Source organism: Vombatus ursinus, unplaced genomic scaffold (genome assembly GCF_900497805.2).
Source record: "Vombatus ursinus unplaced genomic scaffold, bare-nosed wombat genome assembly UNPS02015197.1, whole genome shotgun sequence".
In the NCBI taxonomy this organism is placed as follows: Eukaryota; Metazoa; Chordata; class Mammalia; order Diprotodontia; family Vombatidae; genus Vombatus; species Vombatus ursinus.
In genome coordinates, this window is record NW_020954975.1 from 67382 (window position 1) to 73743 (window position 6362).

Consider the following 6362-nt stretch of genomic DNA (forward strand, 5'->3'; position numbering starts at 1 on the left):
TCCAGCATAGGTGGGAAAGAAATCAATTAAACCTGTCATAGATATTATACAAGAAATTTCATTAAAATGAATTTATTGACTGGGTTTTTTTGTTGTTTGTTTTCCACTGGCTGTCAGTAATATTTAGATTAAGTCTGGTTAGACATGGATTTTATTTTTATTTTTATTTTTTTTTTTGCTAAAGGGTATAATCACTTCGAGAGATAAAGACATAATGATATAGTAAAAGGAATATTGACTCTGGAATCAGATGACAGGGCGGAATCTCAGTATTATGAGGTTGAGTAAATCATGTCAGCTCTCTAGGCCTCAGTTTCTGTAATTTTAAAATGAAAGTCTTAGACTAAATTATCTCCACAGTGTCTTTTATCCCATAATCTATGACCTATGATGCTGAGATAATATATAATACTAGAAAAAAACACACCTGACATTGAAAGACTTACATGAACTTATGTAGTATGAAGTGAACAGAAACCAAAAAAAATTACGCTACAACATCAATATTATAAGAATGAACAATTTTGAGGAGTTTTATAAACTAATGAAGGATGAAACAAGTAGAACCAGGAGTACAGTCTATATGACCACAACACCATAAAACAAATAAGTTTGAAAATTATAAGGACTATGATCAATATAGTGAACATTCATGAATCCAGAGAAACAATGATGAAACGTGGAATCCATTACAGAGAAGTGATGGATTTAGGGAACAGATTGACATACACATACATATATGTACACAGATACTTATGTGTGTATGAGTGTACATATACATGTATGTATATGTACTAATATGTATATATAAATAAAACTTTCTGTGAGAGTTTAAATCTTGAAATAGCAAACACTACAAATCAGAGCTTAATGTATTACTTTATTCAATGTCTAGATCTATGAAAGTGATGGAGAAAGTATTAAGAATTCAGATTAAACTTAAAAAGTGTGTTATGGGTACATTTTTTCATGCTGGAGAATTGGTTGTTAAACATTTACCAACACTTTCATGATTGTAAAGTATGCTATATGTATAATGTAATCTATCCTTTTTTCTTTTTTTGTTTTTATTCATTTTTTAAAGCATAAAGACTTTATTCTCTTTTTTCAATTTTAAATTCTTTCCCTTCCCTGCCTCTTCTTTCATCCAATCAGTAGGCAAGAAAAACAAAGCCTATTACGTATAATCATACAAAACAAATTTATATATTAGCCATATTCAAAAAAAAGAAAGAAAAAATGCAATTCAACTGAACTTTGAGAGTATCAGTTCTCTCTGTGGAGATGGATAACATATTGCATCATGAATCTTTTGGAATTATGGTGGATCATCATGTTGATCAGAGATACTGAGTCTTTCAAAGTTTATTATCTTTACAATTTTGCTGTTGCTGGGTAGATTGTGCTCCTGTTACTGCTCATTTCACTTTACATAAATTCATACATGGCTTCATAGATTTTTCTGAAACTATCCCTTTCATAATTTTTTACAGCAAAATGAGGCATTAATACACTGTTGGTGGAGTTGTGAACTGATTCAACCATTCTATAGAACAATTTGTAACTCTGCCCAAAGGGTTATAAAACCATGCATATAGCTTATCCTTTTTTTTATTTTAACTGAAGTTAAATGGATTCAGTTATAGCCTCTTATTTTTATTTCAAGCTTTTCTTTATAGTGGTGACAAAATTTTGAGTGATAATGATTGTGACTATTTGATATTTGAATTATTATTTTTTGGCTGTTCTCAGTACTTTCTCCTTGAAAAGAGTGTTCTGTATTCTGGATTCAATATTCCTAAGAGTTTTCATTTTGAATTTTCCTTTAGGAGGTGATTGATGAGTGCTTTTGATTTCTATTTGCCTCTGATTCTAAGAAATCTGGGTAATTTCCCATTTCATTTCCTGAAATAGATCTAGATTCTTTTTTTGGCCATGGGTTTCAGGTATTTCAGCTATTCTTATATTCTGTGTCTTTGATATATTCTCCAATTCAGTTGCTGTTCCTGTGAGTATTTTACTTTTTCTTCTATTTTTTAGTCTTTTGACTTGTTTTATTATTTCTTGATTTATACTAGAGTCATTGACTTCCATTTGACCAAACCTAATTTTAAAGGAGTTACCTTCTTCAGTAAGGTTTTGTACCTCTTACAAAATTGTTAATTCTCTTTACATAGCTTTCTTTACATAGTTTTCTTGCATGGCTTTCATTTTCCCCATTTTTTCCTCCACTGCTCTTATTTGTTTTTTAAAATATGTTTTTTTTTCCTCTTTGTAAATCTATTTCTTTAACTCTTCTAAGAATTCTTGTTGGGCTTATGTCCAATCTGCATTTTTTTGAGGTTTTGCTTGTAGATATTATGAAATCATGATCTTCTTCTGTGTTTGTGTCTTGAGCTTCCTTATCACTATGGTAGATTATTATTGTTATATTCTTTTTTTTTATTTACTCATCCTTCCAGACTATTTCTTTTTTTATTTTATTTTATTTTATTTTAGTGAGGCATTTGGGGTTAAGTGGCTTGCCCAGGTTCATACAGCTAGTAAGTGTCAAGTATCTAGTCTGAGACTGAATTTGAACTCAGGTCCTCCTGAATCCAGGGTCGTTGCTCTATCCATTTTGCCACCTACCTGCCCCTACAGCCTACTTCTTGACTTTGGACTTTATGGCAGCATTGGGCTCTGCTCATTTCTAGGTGAGAGGTCTGGCCTGAGCTTCCATCTTTTAATAAGCTTCTGTTGCTTTCACAGCTCACTCTGAGGGCCTGCAAGTTTTCAGTGATTCTTCGTTTATGTGATCCAGGGAGAAGTCTGTCCATTGTCCTCCTGATCAAACCTCTGCAAGTTTCTAACCCAAGTTTAGGTTTGTTGGATTGTGTGTGGACTAGTTTCAGTAGACTGTTGTTGAACTCAGCCCACTGAAGTTCTGTAGGTTGAGTGACTGAAATACTCAACTCCCCTTTGCTGTTGTTTTTCTGCCCTAGTTATTTCAATAAAAACTTATATGTGGGTTTAAAAGTTAGAACTAAGTCCATCTTCTCTATTCTTGGGCTCAGAACCATAGATCCAAGGTTTTTGAAATTATTCATTGATCCATTCACATTTCACACCTCTCTAGCTGGAATTGAGTAATGAACAACAGCTGGCATCTATTCTTGCTCCCAGCATTAATTCTGGGGTCACCTGGGATCTCTTTCTGTCAGTTCTTCTAGTGTTGGTGTTCAATTTTGGCCCTCTTACTATTTCTGGGAATTAGGATGCTTCCTATCACTACCACTGCCTTGTCACTTCCTCCTGTTCCTGGCCAGTCCCTACTCTAGTATCTGCAGACCTCACCATCTATCTTCTGAAGCTGACCTGGGCTATTTAAAAAAAAAAAAAAAAAAACAACTCACTGTGACTTTTTCTTGGCTTTCTCAATCAGAGTGCTGTTTGGCATGATTTCTAGGTCATTGTGGAGAAATTGTATTGAATGAGCTGAGCAAAAATGCTGACTATCACTCAGCCTTCACTTGACTCTGCATCTATGTATTTTTATCTGCATATGGCCTTTGCTTTGAACTTACAGTAAATGATTCCGATATATGATGTATTATGTTACTGTATGCAATCCACATTTATCATATGTATATTACATACTTTGTATTTGCACATGGATTATGTATCTGGAATAATTTGGCTATGATTACACTAAAAGTATACTTTTTTTAAAAAATGAAAAAAGTAACAATAGGGCAATATTTGACCTCCTGCTCTTTGCTTAACATAGAATAAAAGTCCTGCCTCTAACACTTAATAGAAATAAGACCTTGAGTAAGTTAAAGTTATTTAAATTCTCTGAGTTTCAGTTTTCTCATCGGTAAAATGGGAATAAAGTACTTTAACTTTCTGCTTCATGGGGTTGTTTTGAAAAAAGTGTTTAATAAATTGTAGAACATTATAAAAATGGGAGATATTATTATGTAAAATTAAAGTTTGTACTGTGGAAAGAAAAGAGGTATCCACTTCTTTTCCAGATTATGTTATTTTGTCTTGTCCAGTAATTCTTTTTTTTAAGTAAAAAACAAGCAAATGGCAATGCTTAAAACAGATAGAAAATAGTTCATTGAAAGGGAACCAAATAAAACAGAATATTTGTTGGTTGGTATTAAGTCAATGTAGTGAATGAAGCAGAATTTTAAGAAAAAATTTTAAATTTGGGGGTTTAGAAACATACAAAGGATTTTTGAGATAATAGTAAGTGTGAAGAAGAGTACAATAGGTAAAATACTGGACTTACATTCAGGAAGACCTGTGTTCAGATCCTGCCTCAGAACAGTTCATATACTGGTCTTAAGACTCCTAGGCAAATCATTCAAATTCTCAGTGGTACAGGTAACTTTGTGTCTCCTAGTCACCAAAGAATTGAAGTTTATATTGGCAGAAGGAGTTTTCTCCATGGGAGTTCTCTGTACCATTTGTGTCACACTTAAATGGAAATGGATCCATGTGGGGACATAGAAAACCATAAATTAACATTTTCTGTGCTGTAATGTACTATCTATTTATTTTGTGAATCATTTCCCAGTTGCATTTTAATCTGGTTCATCCCTGCTGGGGATTTTTGAGGGCATGAGTTTGATATCTCTGCTTTATACCAATGAAACTATGAATCTATTTTTTTTTTAACAGTGAATACTGGAGGTGAAGGAATATAATGATTTGGGTGTAGTTGAACTGTGTGCCTAAGAAGTGAAAAAATATTTTTGTAGCTACAAGAACACTAGCAATCAATAGCATTCAGATCAAATTCAATGCAAAATAAATCAGTCAAGGGGGCTTACTACAAGGCACTTGAAAGCCTTCCTGAAAATTATCTTCCAGGATATATAGGCCACAAAAATTTTAACTCATTAAATTTGCTTGGGAGGTCTTCTTAATTCTTAATGCCATTCATATTCCTTTTTATCATTACTACCTCATATTGTTTCCCATCTCACAAGAGCAAAAGAACATACATATCTGATCCTACCCATAGCAGAGACATGGGACTCAGTTATTGTGATGAGAAATTCTAACATCTTCATGGGTAATGCTGATTTTCTTGTTCATGATGAGGATTAATCATCAGGCAACGACTGAATCACTGAATGATTATTTGCACTCTGCCTATTTTAGTCCTCTTTACACTCAGATATCAACTCTTCTTATCTAATAAATAACATAGAGCTGGAAAGCATCCATCAAAATTTTCTATGAGGAAAAAAAACAGTGAACAGAAAAATAAGAATAAAAATGAGAGGGAGAGACATTTTCAATTTCTCTTAATTTCTGACTTTCTGGGTTTCGTGGGGTCCTGGGAACGTGTGCCAATGATTCATGTCATAGCTACTTTAGGCAAGGGGGTCCTGTGAAAATAAGCATGGAATAGGATATTAAGTAGGATCAAGTTATAAACTCTCTGAAAATGATAAAAATTCAAGGTGACCTTGTGAGAGGCACAGTGGATAGCATATGGATGTGAAGTCAGGAAGGCACTAGGTTTAAATTAGGTTCTTTCCTCCGTATTGGGCCATCTCAAGCATTACACCTTAACAAATATGGGGAAATCATGAAATAATTGAGAAAGCCTGGTGGAATTTTAACATACTAGGCAAGTGCACAATTAAGCATAATTAAATTGAAAAGCCTCCCCTGCCAAGGAAAGCCTTCTCCCAATCACAAGGGAGGCTAATCACCAGCCCAAATCTAACCAGTCAGCTTGTAGTCCTTTCACCACAGGATGCTGAGGGGGACAGTTTAATTGTTTGGCTTGATAACTCCTTCCCACTCCAGGAAAATGACCAAAAAAAAAAAAAAAGAAAAAGGAGAGGAAAAGAAAGAATGATAGGCAGAGCTGGAATCTTAATGGAGATTGTCAGAAGGGATTTCACACATTAAAGATGATTGATACATCCTGTCCCTGGCTCTCATGACGCTAGGTCATTTAGGTAAGAGGAAGGGGAAGAGGACATTGGAAATCACAGAAGTGTAGATTTGCTATCAGAAATAACATCAAAAGTGAGGTCCAACTGTCATTTTACAGATAAAGGAAATGAAGGAAGTGAAGTGATTGATCCAGAATCAGTCAGCCAGCCAGGATTTGAATGAAGTTCTTCCTCACATCAAATCCAGTGCCCTGGAGGAAGCTACATTGATAGAATACTGGTCTTGGATTCAGGAAGACCTGAATTCAATTGTGGACTCAGAAAATTCCTAACTGTGTGATGGAGACAAGTCTCTTTCCTTCCTTCTTTCCTTCTGTCCTTCCTACCTTCCTTCCTCCCTTCCTTCCTCCCTTCCTTCCTTCCTTCCTTCCTTCCTTCCTTCCTTCCTTCCTTCCT